Source organism: Felis catus, chromosome A2 (assembly GCF_018350175.1).
Source record: "Felis catus isolate Fca126 chromosome A2, F.catus_Fca126_mat1.0, whole genome shotgun sequence".
NCBI classification, from domain to species: Eukaryota; Metazoa; Chordata; class Mammalia; order Carnivora; family Felidae; genus Felis; species Felis catus.
The window spans coordinates 103,970,851-103,990,195 of NC_058369.1; the positions used below are offsets into that span (position 1 = coordinate 103,970,851).

At 37.2% G+C, this 19,345-nt stretch overlaps 1 long non-coding RNA gene and 1 pseudogene across 1 annotated transcript in view; both read right to left on the bottom strand.

The window, feature by feature from the left end:
* LOC123383888 overlaps positions 1–19,345 on the bottom strand; it is a 110,193-nt gene that overhangs the window by 49,398 nt on the left and 41,450 nt on the right. The gene's annotated exons all lie outside the window — the stretch shown is intronic.
* LOC111559684 lies at positions 4,082–4,245 on the bottom strand (annotated as a pseudogene).

Below are 19,345 nucleotides of genomic sequence, written 5' to 3' on the forward strand. Positions count from 1 at the left end.
CCAAAAAAGAAAATCTCATTCAAATCTCCTGCTGGTCTAGCCTTTTCATCATTAATCCTTCTTCAGTGTCCTAAGTTGGTTCATGTCCCGTACCCAGTGTCAGAATAGTGACTTCCTTGTAGCCAGTTTTATTTACTAAATTCTATATAGTCTGCCCCCCTTGTTGCAATAGATCAGCACAGCCACTTCAGGGAGCATCCTTAATCACATCCCTGTGCCTTTTCCAAGGCTGATGCTAATGTCTACAGCACAGATATGTCCAGTTGTTGAGACCAAGAGAGCTCATGCTTTTTTGAAGTGCTTCCTTCCAAATGTTGTGTTTACAGTACTACCCACCTAGTAGACTGTTGCCACAAAGGTAGTGCTGGAGTGACAGAAAGAAAACAAGTTACTGGAAATTGAGACAAGAACTTGTGGCATGAAGTAAGGAGAGGCAGAGAAGAAAATAAAAAGTTTCCAGGTCCTAAAATTTCCATGAGGCTCCCTGCTGACCATCATATAACCTAACTGGAGTCAAGACCCTGTCTTCAGGTTTTCAATACCTTCCTATGCTCTAACTTACCACTGACTATGCTAAAGACCCTAGCAGCGTAGCACCTGCTTGCTCAAATGATGCAATACCCAGTATAACCCCTGCACTTTCCTGAGTAATTGCTGTAAGAAGACCAAGTAAAACAAAGGTCAATTCCCCAGATATAATATTCCCCAACAGAACTATATATTTTGAACTAGAAATGGCTTCTTTATCCTTGTGTATATTTTATTTGCAGTTCAGGTTTTGTTCTTACTGTTGTTGTTTATAGGAAAAGAACACCTGTTATGTCAAATATTACCAGAGGTCTCTCTTACTGAACAGGAATTGGGGAACTTTGTTACATCCAATATAACACAAGCAAGCAAAGTCCTGTCCACAACATTAAGCAAAGGGCATTCGTATTTTCAGGTCTAACCATTTCAAGTATAGTTATAATTGGAATAATCTACACAATTCAAAGTGTGGAGCACACTGGCTGCTCAAGTTTTGATTCCTTAGCTAGAACTTACCGATACCCTAAACAGCACTTTGTGAAAGAAAGAGAAAAAAGTGGCCATTTTGAATCACAGAAAGTTCACTTGCAGCACCTGCACAGAGACATCTGTAAAATGGCTAGTGAGAGGAAAATATGTCTCACAAGGTAGGCTGTTGCCTCTAAACTCTCAGTTCTGTTCTCACATCAAGATAACTAATCATTAGGGATAAGTGCCTACACTGTTTTATTTTTAGCTCTTTTGAGGAGAAACCTATTATTTCTTTCACTCCTGGATGAGACAGAAAATACTCCCTTGCAGTGTAACAACATAAACAATTCTGCTGATTTTTTCAAATTGTGGGGAAACACCTATACTTATTGCAAATGGAGAATAAGTTATGAATCACAGAAGTAAAAAATTACTTCTATTTCTAAAGTTCTCCATAGGTTACAGATAAGGCTAAGGACAACCTGCTTCTACGTGCAGTGACTGGAAATGGTCCTGAGAGGAATCTAGCACAGTGGGGTTTGGGCCCACTCGTGTGTCACTCTTGTGGGACGACAGTGGGGGAGACTCTAATTTTCCTTTGCCATCTTCCTACACCTCTGGCCTGGGGAAAAAGTCGGCATTAACCAAACGAAATGGAATGGATTTCCCTACAAGAAAAAGGAAAGAAGATACTAGAAGGGGGTTAGACAGATATAAACAATGGAAGTTGCCCTAAGAGAGATGTTTCAGTGACCTGGGTCCATCATCAACTCTAAATCCCCCACTTGTCACCGAGGTGTCTTCCACTTACTGCACCATCCTAACAAGAGACAGCACGGTAATACTTCCTTCCAGTGTCAGTCCATGAGTAGCCCTCCCACATCCCTTGACATAGGTGGCACATCATAAGCCATTCAGACATCAGCAACCTCCACCTGATTCCAGCCACATCATTGACTTAATATTTCTAAATGGAAATTTACTGATTCAATACTCCTGATCCAAGGAGTAGAAACACAGCAATGTATTAACTACCTGACTAATTACTGTAAAATCATAATTGAAATAAAATCTATTTCCTATGACTTAGATGCTTATTTCAGACCTATAATATGCTCTCTTGGTATTTCTATTTTGTAGGGTTTTATTTCAAAGTAAAATTTGACCATCCTTTACATTGAATGCTGATGATGTTTTTAATCTTTCCTTTAATTAAAAATGCATTTATGGTACAGAATTATTAAAACAACAAAAATCTACTGAGATCCATAGGCATATATCATTTTTCTTGCCTTCTGAGAAAGCTAGCCTAAATAGCTGATGTAGATTAAATACGTTTTGGGAAACCCAGCTGGCTCAGTCAGAAGAGCATGCAACTCTTGATCTCAGCTTCATGAATTCGAGCCCCACATTAGGTGTAGAGATTACTTAAATAAACAAAGTTTTAAATATATATGCATATATATATATATATGAGACATTTCTAAAATTTTTTTAATGTTTATTTATATTTGAAGGAGAGAGAGACAGTATGTGAGCAGCAGAGAGGCAGAGTGAGAGGAAGACAAAGAATCTGAAGCAGGCTCCAGGATCTGAGCTGTCAGCACAGAGCCTGACGCGGGGCTCAAACTCACAAACCACGAGATCATGACCTGAGCTGAAGTCAGATGCTCAACCGACTGAGCCACCCAGGCACCCCTAAATAGGATTATTATTAATAAACTATTTAATTTGGCAATTCAAATCCAATTTATGTAACTGGCTGCAAATATTCTTTAGCATTGATATAATAAGAATGTAACAATCCACTCTTTATTTCATATTGATCTAGCTCTTAGAATTATAGTTTATACTTCAGACAGTTACAAATGCCAGATATTGGGGCGCCTGGGTGGCGCAGTCGGTTAAGCGTCCGACTTCAGCCAGGTCACGATCTCGCGGTCCGTGAGTTCGAGCCCCGCGTCGGGCTCTGGGCTGATGGCTCAGAGCCTGGAGCCTGTTTCCGATTCTGTGTCTCCCTCTCTCTCTGACCCTCCCCCATTCATGCTCTGTCTCTCTCTGTCCCAAAAATAAATAAAAAACGTTGAAAAAAAATTTTTTAAAAATGCCAGATATTTATGTTAAGATGGCTTCAACACTGAGTTAAAAAAAAATTAACTTAAATTGGCTTACATATTAAAGAATTTACTGGCTTACCTACCTGAAAGACTAAAGTAGGGTAGGCTTTAAATTTGACTTAATTAAGAGACTTCTCTAAACTCTCTTACCGTTCAGCATCTTGCTCACACTGCAGCAGTCTGGGCATTACATTTTTTCAGGACAACATATAGAAGAGGAGAAATAATTTCCCTGGATTCCAAGTTTCCCATTCATACTAAGATCAACTTTTCCAGAAGCCTTCAGCAAACTTTCCTCATACTCTTCAGCCCAGATTATATCAAAGCCCATATCTGCATGAATCATTGATAAACGTAATCAATAAGCCATTTTCACCCCTAGAGCTTGGCAAAAGGTGAGCTGCTCCTTATAGTAATGAGCTGCATTTAAACAGACTTCTTATAGAAAGGGAAGAGGGGGAAATGGGTGTTAAGTAAGCAACCAACTACTACTCTAAGATGAAATTTGAATAATATAATATTTTGCTAGAGAACATGAGTGGAATTGCGTAATTTGGAAAGGTGTTCAGTATGTTGGCTTTTCTGACATCCTGAATGTTACATTATCTGAGCTGACTGTGGAATTTGCCATAGGCATCATCCTTGGAGTCTTGCCAAACCCTAGCATGAAGCTGTATTTGGGTGGTATGCAGAAGACAAAGGTAAATCAGCCACCCTCTCCTTTCCATTGCTATTTCTGGTTCATCTACACAACATATTTCCTTTTCTTTTTCTCTTAGAGAGAGACAGAGAGAGAGAGAGAGAGAGAGAGAGAGAGAGAGAGAGAGACAGAGAGGGGGGGAACAGAAAGAGAGAGAGAGAGAGAGAGAGAGAGAGAGAGAGAGAGAGAGAGAGAGAGAATGAATCCTAGGCAGGACCCACGCTCAGCACAGAGTCTGACGCAGGGCTCAATCCCACAACTGTGGGATCATAACCTTAACAGAAATTGAGAGTCCGATGCTCAATTGAATGAGCTTCCCCTACACAAAATATTCTAGGTTTGGCCAATTTGGTTCGTGGAAATTTTAATTAGCAATAATTACGCCTCAGATAAACCTCATTAACTATGATACTGCCACTGTACAAAGCTAGTTCATGGAAATTTCAGAACAGTAATAATGTATTTAACTTTTCGAATTGTGGAGAACATTTTTTCAGTATAAGAGTAATATTATCATTTAAAAATACTGAAGATAAGATTTAAAAATCAGTAGTAATCCAACCTCTCTAATCCAGTCTTTATTAGAATTATAGCCTTAATTTTTCTACTAATACATTATAAACTTCTCTCTATATAGTTATGTAGTTTTCATATCCGTATTCTTAATACTTGCATGAAATTTTGAGGAGTGCATGTAAATAATATAATTGACAATAACGAAGTGGAAAAAAATAAAATATTGGCTGTTTCCTACATTTTCATTACTTCCATTACTTGAGGGGGTTAATTTGTTTTCAACCTATCCTAGAAATAAGGTCATTGTTCTCATAAGACAAAGATGGCAGCATGACTGCCTATCTCTCCATATGAACACCATTTCTTTCAATTTTTACTTTTAATGTTTATTTATTTTTGAGAGCTAGAGACAGAACATGAGTGGGGGAGGAGCAAAGGGAGAGGGAGACACAGGATCCAAAGCAGGCTCCAGGCTCCAAGCTGTCATCACAGAGCCCTGTGTGGGGCTCAAACCCACTAACTGTGAGATCATGACCTGAGCTGAAGTTAGATGCTCAACCGACTGAGCCACCCAGGCACCCCGATCTGAACACCATTTTTAAGCAATAAACTCTAGATCCAGATAAAGGAAAGAATAATTCAATGATACAACACAAACAAAAAATGCTATATTTGAATGCCAGAAAAATCAAGAACATCATTAAGAAGGAAGGTGTACTACACTATTAATCAGAAGACATACTGCAGTGCAATGCTTGGGAAATCTCATAGGGGTGCCTTACCCTGTTTACATTTTAGTTCATCCATATAACAACACATTGTCCAGGTATAAAACTGAAAAATAATCACTGCCCCTACTTGCTGCCACGAGATATGGAGATTGATAGTATTTTGTAGTCTTTGAAATAATATTTACTTTTCTGGTTACAAAAGAAATATTTATGTTTACTACACAAGTTTTTAAAAATCCAGGAAAAAAATATACAAAAGCAAATATAAACTACCATAAACCTACTACTAAGAGACAATTTTAATATATCCTTTAATGTTATTTCCACAATTTGTATGTTTAATACTATAAAATTAGATATAGTTCTGTACATTCCCTCTGTTACTTCACATTGTGAAGGTTGATTTCAAGCCATAGCCTACGAATCTAAAATTGAATGACATATTATGATAGACTGCACATTATGTCAGGATAACAAATCAAAGAATGATCTTCAATATACCTGCATCAAATACTTCCCTACTATGTAGGCAAAGCAAATTCCTTTGATGCGGTCACCAGGCAATAATTGCAAAGGCAGTGGTTTCCTGATGTTGTTGCACTCTCCCCCAAGAAATATTAAAAATGGATGGCCACAGTAGGTCACCAGGGATAGGCTCATGGCCCACTAATACTGCATAGCTCTATACATGCACAATATGGAAAAGATGATCATCTCTATATCCTAAGGAACTTAGTGTTAAGTGAAAACTCTAGAGTCAGCACCCCATACAACACTTGCCTGCCCAATCACTGAGCATTCATCTGGAGGTGTGGTCACTACCTTAAGGTATCTAGTCCAAAAAACTCTACCCCAGTCACTCAGCTTGAGTCTGATCTCTCCCTAGTCCAGAGACTAGAGCCACCTATCCCCACTCCACAATCTGACAAAATGTTTTATGCAGTGTTAGCCTTAGGAAGACAGGGCAAAGGACCAGAAATCTACTGGATTGAAAATAAAACTTCCCCATCACTTGTGGACACCTTTACATTTCACATAGAAGGTTGATCCAGGAGAAGCAGTCTAGAAATAAAGTAGAAATGTTATCTTTTTATTTGCTTCTATAAAATGATGTGGGCATCTTCCTAAGATTCAGGAAAATATTCTATGGTCTGTGTGCACCTGGGTGTGACAACTGCCAATGCAAAAAAATATACATGGTTTTCCTTCCTACACACTTGACAGAGTGTGGATGTTTCTGTGTGAGAATTTAATACAGCTGGAACATCACTATCATCAGCCTTGTCTCTTCCTTCATCTATTTTTATAATGGCATCCTCCTCTTTCATCAATTTCAGTTGAGCATGTGTGCGTAGTCTGCTCTCTTGGATTGGAACTTCTCATTTGTTTCATTTGTACTGTGACCACTCATAAACATTCTATGGTAGGATGTGGAATCAGAATGGGAGACTCAGTCTTCACTGCACCACCGAGTTGTATGACTTTAGGCAAGTGACTGAATGTCACTAAGCCTCAGTTTCCTCATGTGAAATGGAGTGAATAATGCCAAGCCTTCTTACGTTAGAGTTATTTTAAGGTTCCAGTGAGATAATGTTTATCTGAAAGCTCACTCACTAAAACGCAAGCATAATCATAGCTTCAATGCTTAAACCCTTGAATGGCTTTACTCTCAGTTTAGCATAAGCTCCAAAATGCTTAATGGAGTCCTTCATCGCCCTGCCTGATTTCTATCTAGCCTCATCTCCTGCATCTCTCTTCTGGCACTCGACCTTCCAGATACATAGCTCATTTCATGGAGTCATTTCACTTTCAGATAGGAGATGGGGGGAAAAAGTTAATTTGACTATCTTTTGAAAACATCTGCTACCTCACGGCAAGTTCTTCCAAAGCTTGCCTCCAAAATGGCCTTTTAGGGTATGAATCACAGCTGCCAAGCCTCTTGCATGCTGTTCTGCAATACTGAGAAAGATCCTTTGAATATCAAAAATGCAATATTAATATCAGTGATCTTGGTATCATGACTTTATGTCTGGCCTTCATAAAAGATCATTTACTCATTTCAAAACTGTTCCTAAATCAACAGGTGTTGTGCCCTGTTCAGCTAATTCAGAATGGAGTCAACAGCAGACGGATAAACAGCTTGGCATCTGGCTTTGGCCCTGCTGCAGAATTGCCAAGAGAAGCCCAAGCATCCTGCATCACCTGCCTTTTCAAAGGCTTCTGTTGTCGTACGAATGGCTCATTTTGTGACTCCAGCAATGCTTGAAATTGGCTGTCTGGTATCACAGAATGCCTGACCCTGACCAGGGGGCAAATGTCAAACCATGCCAGAATGTACAGCTTGGTTTCATAATGACTAGCAAGATTCACTTCTTAGGAGAAGGGCATTGTTCTGGTTTGATGCCAAGAACTATAGAAAATTATTGCATATTTAATTGAAAAGTTCACTTTGCTGCTTGCTTGTCAGCCATTTTAAATACTGAAATTATGGAATTGCACCCCCTACTTTTATCCTCTCTCTTACCTTTTTCACTGCCATTCATCAAAATCTTGAATGGAAATATAAAAGCACTTGATGTACTCTATCTTTTCTGAGTTTCTCCCAGGTCAGTTTCCCTAGAAGCATAGCTTGAAATGGATTTTCTTGGGCAAGTGATCTACTGAGGTAGTGCTTTTGAGAAACTAAAGAAAACAGGCAGGGCAGGGGAAGAAGCTGGACCGTGATGTAGCTTCAGACTGCTTCCACAGAGAGCTTGGGAACCTGAATTGAACTTCATAGGTTGTGTCAACCAGAGGTGAGGTTCTGATAAAATTCTTATCAGCCTAGAGTCAAAAAAATAATGCACCCATGAGCTCTAAGCAGTCAATACCCACAGCATGTAGGGATGGGTGCACCAGCCTAGTAATGGTGATCTGTACAGGGAACCGAAGATTGTACCCACTTCACAGATCTAACATATGCATCCCATAAATCTCTACCATTATAATTACTATGATATTATTGCAACCATTGTTTTTGGTAAGCAAACCTATATACAAGTGGAAACTATCTTTCAGCTCTAAACTGAGCTGTACCTATTCAGATTCTATAAATACAGAAAGAAACTAAGAATTTTTAAAAGAGATGTAATTTACTTTTATCCCAGCAAATTACAGATAGCTGATCATAGTCTATAGGTAATTCACAGAGAACAATGGATGGGTACCAATGGTTTTTGCTGAACCATCTGATTTCAATTTCACTATTATCATTGCAAACAAAGTAAAACAAAGTAAAAGCTAACCTGTTCTCCAAGACTTATACCCTAAGATGACCAAATAAGGATTTACCTCACTAGTTACAATTCAGTACAACTCATCTTTATATCATAAAAGCTCATCCAGAATTGCAATCTTACAAATGCAAACTACACTGCATTTGATATTTTACTAAAAAGTATTTTTATTATTAAAGTCCAATGATTTTGACTTCAATTCCTTTTTATCCTTGCATTTTCTTTGAGAGTTTTCAAAAACCCATTATGACTGTTTCCAATGTTCTCATATCCAAATGTTTAAGAGTATTTTTCTTCTCATTTACCAGATTTTTTAAGCTTAAATAAGTAAACATTATTGTTGGATTTTCTTTCTCATCTAACACTTTGTTCTATTCTGTTTTATACTACAGAGGACATGAGGGCACTAAGTAGGCAGACCTTAAAAACCCAAATTGTGGATAAGCCAATTTTGATACTACAGTGATGCCTTGGGCAATAGTGCAGACATGCCATAACCTTGCAGACCACACTTAAGTGAATTAACCAACAACTTAACCTGGGAGCCTAGGCTATCAAGGAGTAGAGGAATTCTCTTCCTACCTTAACCCCCCAAGTACACCAGAAATGGAGGGAGCTTAACCTCTAATGAAGCTTGAATTTCCGTGCCCTTCCCACCATATCTTCTCACTGTTCACACTGTATCTCCTGTTTTGTCCAAAGCCTGGGAAAGGACCTACGATGTTTTCACACATTCATCTATTTTTCTAAATTTTACAGAAAGAATATATGCAAAATTATTTCTCTTAAACAGGACTCCAAAAATTATAAATTTCACGTACTATGAAACTTTGATTCTGCCATGCTTACCCATCACCAAGACCAGCCATGTTGGGAGGTGATGAATAAGAACTGACTTTTTGTCATCTGAGGCCCACATATCTTTGAGGACAAAGGAGTAGATTAAGAGCCTGCTTTCATCAATTCATCATCCTTATGGCTAAAATCTTTATTTAGAAATGCTTATCTTGAGTATTCCCACCACATCTAATAGAAAAAACACCCTGTGAGGCACTAGCATGTGCAGACTTCATGGTCTCTTTTTGGTTTTCCTGCTCTGTTTGCCACACATCCTTAAATGACAGGCAGGCAAGGGGCTCCCAAGCATTTATGTGAGGATCCAAGACTGTCTCTTCAGCCCTGTGTCTATGGCACCTGAGTCTGCATATGCCATTTAAAATTAAAAGGCCACAGCATTTCAGATTTAATCATAACACTGCCAATTAAGGTATCACTTGTCTTTCCATAAAAATCATTTGGGGATATTTTTCTTTTATCCCCAGGCTCTTATTTACTGTAAATTTCCAGCAGGCAATACAAACTACAGCTGCTCAACCTGTTTGAAAACTATCCGGCACAGATTCATTTTTCAAATGGACACTAAATAAATACTCGTTGATGATATGTGATAATCTGGGGAAGATTTTCATTAAAGGTGTTTGATTGGGATCAAATCTTTATGAAGACACTTCTGAGCCAGGATGGCTTTTTTCAGAGACATGACTGAACCACTTCAACCATACTAGATATGGAAATCCCTACTGTTTACACCAGCTCCATGAATTATATAATGCCTCTGAAACCTGAATCCATTAATAGAGTTAGAAAATATGTTTTAAAGTATGAGAAGAGCTAAAAATGCTATCTTCTCCTCTAACAGGGAAATCAAATACTAATTTTGTTTGAAGGAGAAATACTAATTTTGTTTAGCAGTGCAAGCTCCTCAGCTAACACATTAAATTCTACTTTTGACGAGAGATATTCAGTTATTATTTTCAATAATATGTATTCCCAGTTTTTTAAAACAAGCAAATGTATGCCAAGACTTACAGCAATACAGTGATTTTAAAACAGTTGTCTTGGCCAGTCAGGTAATGCCTGTTTCTATAAAATATAATCCCAAGCACTTTTTTTCTTCATCCCATCTGGAGTTGATAGACCTGAAGCTCCCAGACAATTTTTTTTTTTTTTGGCCCTGTCAATGCTCCCTGGGGAAAGCTTGGATTTCATTTTGAGGTCAGGCAGTCAAGGCAATATAATTGTATAAAATCAAAGGAGGAAAAACCTGAATCTCTACCTTCTTTTGTTCTCTTTGTTTCTATGGATAAGGTCAGAGGTCTGGGTCACTCTCCTTGCACCTTCCAAAGGAGTAGAGAAAACGTTCTTCTCTCCTGATCTTCCCTTTAAGGATTCCAGGGCCCTGGTAGCAGTTTATGTCTCTGTCTCATAGGCCCTATCGTCAGAATTCTGATGTTCAAATTATAGTCACATATTAGGAAAAAAAAGCAAATCTGGCCACTGGATTCATTCATTGTTAAATCTGTTAATAAAAAATAGTAGAGTCACTGCCTAATATACCATAATATAAAAATAGGAAATTTTTTGGTCATAGTATCTCCACCTAATATAAACCATAGTAAATTAATTTTAGTAATTAGATCTGTTATTTATAGTAATCACCTGTGCCAGTTAAGTAGTGAAGATTGCCTCCTGGTGTTTTAGGAACAGAGTACACACATGTTGAATACTTCCACAGCTCAGCACAGGTCAATTTCCAAAGCAAGCACCAGCTTAACACTATAATCCATACCATTTACTGCGAAATGGTTGCTCAGTTCACACCGTAGTTGCACGTCCAGACACCCTCCCCCCCAAAAAAAATCAGCCTCTTTCCCAGGACTCAGAACTCTGAACAATCATAGTACAGCAAATAGCACCAGACACTATCTGGGAGACAACCCACAGCAAATCAGTGGCTGCTTCATCCCATAATCCTGGAACGGTCAAGTTGTGCACCTCCGCCAAACCCTCAAACCCACATTAACTCCTGACCCATGGCAGATCCAAAACAGAATAGCCTGAGAAAAGTCAAATGTTTGAGGATTTTTAGGTGGCATTGGCACAGATATACAGAACATTCTCTGTTCAAGTACCCAATTTTGAGCTAACAAAGCCACTGAAATATCAGAGATTTAAATGGAAAGAGGGCTAGTTATTTATCATATTTCTTTGCCAAAGACCCCAAAATACTAGCACAGCTTACATTACCTACATAGGGCATTATTTATACTACAACTCATCAATTAAACATGTAGAGTTTTGAATAGTGTTTTTCATATGCAAAGAGTCAGTATCAAATAACAACAGTAGTGATAGTAACAGTTAACATTCTCCAAGCACTAATATGACGAGACCTGGCCTTAAGGTCTGTGCACATCATTTCACCTGACCGTCATGACACCACTATAAGGTGATATACTAATATCCTTGTAACTAAAATACTGAGTTTGTATCCCTATTCTGCCACTTATCTATGGTATGACCTTGTGTAAGACTGTGTGACCTAGTGCAAGTCTTTTCATCTCTTAGCTTCAATTTACCCGTATGAAAATTAACAACCCTGTTGCCTGCCTTCCATACTCTATTGGATTATTGTGAACAGCGAGAGACAATGGATGAAGAGCTTCCTATAAACTAATAAATTTGCAGGTAAAAGTATTTTATTTTCTACAGGATCAGGTGTCGATGTGCCCACTTGTGATGACTGGCTATCTGGAGAAGGAAAATGTTTTAAATTCATCAGTGTTTGCTGAAATATGACAACCTTCCCATTAGAATACGTGCCATCAACTTCTTTCAGCATAGCCCACCGAGATGGAAAGAGCATGAAGCGCGTGAAGTGTGTAAAAGCTTTCACAAAAGCAAAGAAAGTTTTGTGTAAGCTGCAGGTGGTGAAATTATCCATTCCATCTAGGCTCTATTTTAATAAGTTCCTTTAAAGATGTATTTTTATTATATCCTACAGCTATTTAAAAGGTGTTTTAATAAACACTTCTCTTTTATAGCTGCCAATCTTTTTCATCGTCTCCCTGTGTCCCACAGAAGTTATCAACATCAACACACCATATCTTAAAAGTATTCATTAACGAGGGTAATTATTTGAGAGTTGGGCCTCTCTTTTCCACTTCATGTTCTTAATCAATGATTCTGCAGAGAGTTGCTTCACCGTGTGGGGTTTTGTGAGCTGAGTTTTTTTCCTCCATTTTGGGTCACACCAGGGCTGCTTCTGTGAAATTCAATTAGAACCTTATAATAGTTCTCTGTAAATTTCATTACTTCAAAAACAAACGGTAAGATCTTGAAAAGAGCCTACAACTGCTAGAGAGAGTTTATTAACACTTTGTCAGAATATGTGTTTTTTGTCTTAGGCAGATCAATCAAACCCACTTCAATTGGTGAGTCCCTCTGCTCTCAATGTGAAGAAAACAGACTTGTCTCGTCCCCTCAAAAAATGTTAAAAACACCCAGTTCTTCATAGCTATAACACTATTGGGGAATTTTTCCCCTTTCAGCTTGAAAGAAAAAAGTAATTTCTAATATGGCATAACAATTATTTAGGGACCATAAATGAGTTAGCAAAAAAAAAAAAAAAAAAAAGATTATTTTGGAGTAAAGAGCCTAGAGAGAAAGAAAATTATGTAATTTTAACAAGATTTAAACCTCATTTACCATACTCTTTAACAGAAAGCAAAGGGGAAGCCAGCCCAGCAAATCAACAAAATTATGAGCATATTTAAAAATGCACACACACAAGGGAAGCAAACTGATCAAAATTAGGGAATATCAGCATTTAAAATGTAACACTGCATTCAACAATCTGCTGTTTAATTTTTTGTGATTATGTACAAATAGTAAATAAGAGACTAATGTTTTATAAGAAAGGGCTAGTTTTAAAGCTATAATTTAGAATAATCTGTGTTCACAATAACACCAAGTAAAACAAAAATGAAGAAAAACACACACATACATAAAATCTATATTTTTCCAATCTTCAACAGGGTCTTTTATTATCCCCAAATTCTAAAGAGCTACTTCCTTCTAAAGTCACTGCAACATCTAACTAACTATAGGTACTCAAAATAAAAACAATAAGATTGAATGATAGTACCTTTAGGGTGGACATAATAATCAGTATGGAGAAGAAAAGAGGTTGATAAGGAAATCCAGCAATAATGGAAGGATTGTGAACTGAATGCAGGGATAATCAGACAGTTTGGGGATGGAAAGAGCTACATAGCAGGGAGAATTGAATAATTATTTTTACAGACTTAAATGCATCATTTTGAATAGCCAGAATTGGCTATGTGATTGTTAGTATATATACTTCCTGTATTTATTTATGAGCTTTGTATCTGCTTTCTCTTCTTAAACTGTAAGCTATCAAAAGAGCGTCTTTTTCCATTATAACTAATTCCTTTACAATACTTGGTTCAGCGCTCTTGCAATGTTCTATAAAGTACATTAAATTTATTTGATGGATTTGATTTGATGGCTTACCAGTATGACAACAATTTTGTTAGTATTTTCATGGCAATGAAATCAGTAACAATCATGTCCATTTCTATTCACTGTATGGCCTTTACATCAAAAAGGTATCATTTTTACTAGTTAAAGAGTATTGCTTCTGACTGCCTTGGGGTCAAGCAAACAATAAATAATCACATAATAAATTTTCTTGAATACTTTCTTACAATAAATATTTACATAATGCTTTATGGCTTGCAAAGTGTTTGCTAGGATATTATCCCATTTATTATTGCTTAAGCTCAAAATATTTCATTGAACTTCTGTTAATTTTAATTTTTTTAGTAATTTCTGTTTAAAGAAACATCAGGCCCAAAATGGAGTCACTTGTGCTAAGCCCTATATCAGCAAACCACGACTTAGTACCTAACCGAATTGCAACTTCAGCTTCTCCCAGGAATGTAAACTTTGGCCAATCAATCTGAAAATACATGGTCATCGTTAGTGAGGAAAACTGCCCAAAAGTCCCCTTTAATCCCCTTTAAGAAGGGGACCTTGGGGCGCCTGAGTGGCGCAGTCGGTTAAGCGTCCGACTTCAGCCAGGTCAGGATCTCACAGTCCGTGAGTTCGAGCCCCGCGTCGGGCTCTGGGCTGATGGCTCAGAGCCTGGAGCCTGTTTCTGATTCTGTGTCTCCCTCTCTCTCTGCCCCTCCCCCATTCATGCTCTGTCTCTCTCTGTCCCAAAAATAAATAAAAACGTTGAAAAAAAATTAAAAAAAAAAGAAGGGGACCTTATCTGAGATAATGCATTCTTCGCTAAAAAACTTCCTTTTCCTATCCCCTTTCTGCTTTTAAAACCCTTCCTTTTCTATAATTTATTGTAGTTTTTTTTTTCTATTTGCTGCCTAGAACATAGCCAATTTAATCTTTAAATTTACACAGTTGAATTTTGTTAGTATTTTTTTTTGTCTATATCCAACCTACTTTAACCTTCAAGTGGCAGGGAATTTGTCAAGGGTTGGGGGCGGGGAGTGGGAGGAACACTCACAAATATCTGCAATCACTGAATTATAATTAATACTTTAGTTCTATCAGTTAATTTGTAGGATGTCAGCTAATTTTAACTCCCTATGTGAGCCAATTTGGTAAATAAATTCAGTAAGAATTATCACAACTAAAAATATACACCTAAACTATCAGGTGAAATATGTCTGTAATGTCTTTGGTAAATGTCTCCTTTTTTACTTGTTTTCATTTACAATTAACCTCTGGACGAAGTAATTAGGTTATCTTTAAAAGTTAGGATCCTTCTGTTATATTTATATTTTTGGCATAAAGGCTCTTATCTCATCATAAGAGAATTAATGCACACTAAAGGAAATTAGACACTAACCCACACTTTTGGATTACACATCATAACTGAGGTTCAAATATTAGAATTTGAGCTGCCCCTTGCCAAAAATTTCAATTGGCCACTGGCTCCTGCATTTGTCCTTCTAATGCCCCTCCTTCCAAATTTTGCTAACCTTAGTTATGTAGGACCCTAAATGTCAATCTCATTTGTCTGCCCTCTGAGATTATTGATATCATGCACATTAACTCATCTCAGTCCATTCCTTTAGGGTTGGTCTCATAAACTAATCTGAACTTAGGTGCCACTATGAAATAGTGTACTTGCATTTGAATAAAGACCTTCTACATATCTGGTAATTTCAATGCAAAGAAATGACTTCAGTGATGATTACTTCAAATGCACATCTACAATTTTGTGGGGAACATGAGGGAATTCTACTCATACCACACTCTGATTTCATTTACCTACTCTGCCTACTCACTGACTACAGGTTCTGACTACAAGTCCAAATATGTATGTCATTTATCCATTGAAATGAATAAACTATGGGTGTTGCTCTCAGAGAGTTTATATTCCAAGGCAGTAGTTCTCAACTGATAAGAATGACCTAAAGTCCCCGTCTGGGGCAAAGATCCTGGGTAATCTGAGCTGCATGTGGACAATTTTGTTCCAATCAAGAAAGGATAATACACAAGGAAGGAAATACCAACTTGACAAAGTAATTATGTCTGTTGAATTAGTAATAAAAAGTTAGGGTTTGTATTTTCTATTTGTTTTTATTTCATTGTGCTACTAATTCATTTTGTATTTAAAAAGTCTGTGATAGATTGGCAATTTTGTTTAACAAAGTGAGCTAAAAACGTGTCTACACAAATCCTGGGAATGAATGTTTATAGTAACTTTATTCACAATTGCCAAAACCTGAAAATAAACATGTCCTTCAGTAGGTAAATGGATATATAAATTATAGTATATCCAAACAATGGAATATTATTCATTAAAAAAAACAATGAACTATTGAGCAATGAAAAGACATGGGGGAGCCTTAACTACATATTACTAAGTGAAAGAAGTCAACCTGAAAAGGCTACATACTGTGTGATTCCAATTATATGGCCTTCTGGTAAAGGAAAACTTGGAGACAGTAAAAAGATCAGTGGTTGCCAGAAGTTAGTGGGGAGAGAGGGAAGAACATGAAGATCACAGAGGATTTTTAGGGCAGTGAAACTGTTGTGTATGATACTCCAATGGTGGACACATGTCACTACACGTTTGTGAAAACCCATAGAGTCTGTACCCTAATATAAACTATGAACAATGTGTCAACATAGGTTCATTGATTGTAATAAATGTACCACTTAAGGGCAGGATGTTGATGGTGGGGAAGGGTGTGCATATATGAGGGCAGGAAGTGTATGGGAAATCTCTCTACTTTCCATTAAATATTGTTGTGAACCTAAAACCGCTGTAAAAAAAATAGTCTACTATGAAAAAATTGCCCTTCACTACCAATAGTTTGAGAGACACTGCTCTATTTTCATTATGCTTCAACCCCAAACTCTACAGCTCCTCTGACTATATGAAACATCCTGGTAAATCCTTTTAGGAGGCAAGAAAAATGAGGGGGTAGGAGTGATTATTCACTGCGTGTCACAAAGCTTCTTGTAAAAATTGATAGTATGTATTAAAATTCAAACATTTTAGAAATATAAAAGGTAAAATGTAAAAGCCCATCATAACCCATGACCCAGAGGTAAGGAAAATCATCAATATAATGAATTTTACTTCACTATTTTATCTTTATGGCATAAATTATCTATACTCACTTGCAACTTTCTTTTCTTGTTTACTTCATCTTGTACATTTTTCCATGCAAAAAAATAACGTAAAAGTAAAAACTTGGAAGAAGTAACATCTATTGTCTATGTGCCAGACTATGATCTAAAAATTTTATAATGTATTGTCAATTTGCTTCTCATGAAATGCTATGATGTAGGTATTATTGTACCCATTATGCAGATTAGAAAACTGAGGCCCAGGAATGAAATCTCTTCAAGTTCACACAACTTAAATGGAAGATCCCAGAAATTGTAATCTATATAGTTCTGCTTTATTCTTTGTAACGACCTACTTAGTATTCCTACTTTTTAAATGTAGTGATTTCTATTTTAATACACATTTAAATTATTTCATTTTATGATTATAAATAATGCTGTGACATCCTGTACATGTCACTTTATTCACTTATATTAGTGCTTCTATGCAATAAATTCCTAGATGTGGAATGTTAGGTCAAAGGTTTCAATACATTTCAATTATGACAGATGTTGGCAAATTGTCCTCCAAAATGCTAGTATCAACTGATGACACGAATCATGTATTTGAGTTCTTAGTTATTTATTTTTACAGTTACTACATATTATCATTTAAAAATTCTTTTTCAACCTGAGGTGTGAAAATATCTTACTATTATTATAGAAAAGCTTAAAGCTGCATTATAAAGATGTGACATTTCTAGAGATGGTTGTACATGGCATCTGGACTTATGAGTCAAATTTCTCTCTCTTACACCCCTTTCTGCTCTACTTGGGGAAAGAAGGAAGGGACACACCTTCATGAGAAGCCCTGGCACTAGGTACAAACGACAGGGTTTGGCCAAAGCTTTGGATCATCTTTTAGAAGGTACTAATTCAACTGTTACCAACTTGCTGTGGTCAACCACCCGTCAGCCATTCTTCACGAAGCATGAGACTCTAGGTTGGTAACTTTGCTGAGGGCTGCACAGGGGAAAAAAAATCATACAAGACCTATCACCACACAATATTCATTGCTTTTCCTCTTCACTGTCTTCTACCTTGAGACCACCAAATACTTCATTTGCATGACATTTCTTCACTTGAGCTGTTATTTGCCCTTTAAATGGCATCTTAGCATTTAAGGTCCTCCAGCTGTCTCCCTTCCCTTCCTTCTTTGGCCGACACTTTTTCTGGAAGTTTGTGAAAAGGCTTGACATTCATGAAGTCTAAGGTCTTCTGACGATACCAAATGTAGCAGGAATGGAAGCATGATTAGCACTGTGTGACATTATGTCTCTTTAGCAAGGTTTGGCTCAGGTTATAGAACCTGGGCAGCTGTAACACAGACAGAGGCTGTGGCCATTTCCCTTCTATTTTATGATCATCCTGTTTCATTACTTTGAGCTTTCACTACATCCAGGCCTAGCAGTCTGTAGCAGCAGGCTGGAGAGATAAGGCCTTCGGGTAATAAATAAAGTAGAAGGTTAAAACCACTAGAAAGGGAATGTGGGAAATTGTAATGACAAGGCCATATGTTTAGCCTTGGATATGTGCTCTAAGAATAGTTGGGAGCCTTTTTACCCTCTTTTAAGAAAACTTCACATTTACATCTGTCTATCACCCAAACATTCATAAAAGCATATGCTTCACATCCAGGCACAGACTGTTTGATAGCACCCATTTCTCGTTCTAGAGGGTTAAGTGCTAACAGCAGAATAATACAAGTGGCTTCCAGTGAAGATACAATTCTATAGAATTCTGGGTTTTACCGAAGAAAGGAATTAGAAATATATAAATTTACTGATGATTGGCCACAAATAGGATCACCTTTTCTATTTACCCAAATGTGTAGAAAACAGAGTTCTGAAAGAAATGGCATCAACAACAGAGGGTAAATTCTAACACTATTGCATACAAAATTAATTGAACAATATGGCCAATTGATAAATAAACAGAGGGTGGGAAGAAATCCTTGCTAGTATTCATCATGTTATCTTTGACACAATGACTTGCATAACAATTGAAAAAAATAAAACCCATAATATATGGCACCTCATTTTACTTTTCATTCAAGCTCTCAATTTTAAACATGGATCTGAATTCCACTGTTAAGAAAACATAAGCCAATAATTGTTTGGGAAACCAGAGAATAAAGAAAATTTAAACACCTTTCCTATGCATAGAGGAAAATATTTTCAATACAGGTTTAGTAATATTTAGGATTCTTGCCTCGTGTAGCTTAGCTTTTTTAGGTTTGGGGGTGTTTGTTTTTCCTGAACACCTCAAATTTTGCTTTTCCATATAATCAAGAAAAAATCAAATCGAGGTTGGACAAAAAGCTACAAATGAAAGGAGTGGCCTGGGAGGCATAAGATGTATTTACTAAAGCACAAAGGCTCCCCCTTGTGATGTGTTATGGGTGACTGAGGCAGCCAGCCAGAAGGCAGCAGGGACTAATGCTGGCTGGCAGGTGTGCATCTGAAATACCAGTCACTGTATCTTATTATTGCCTTT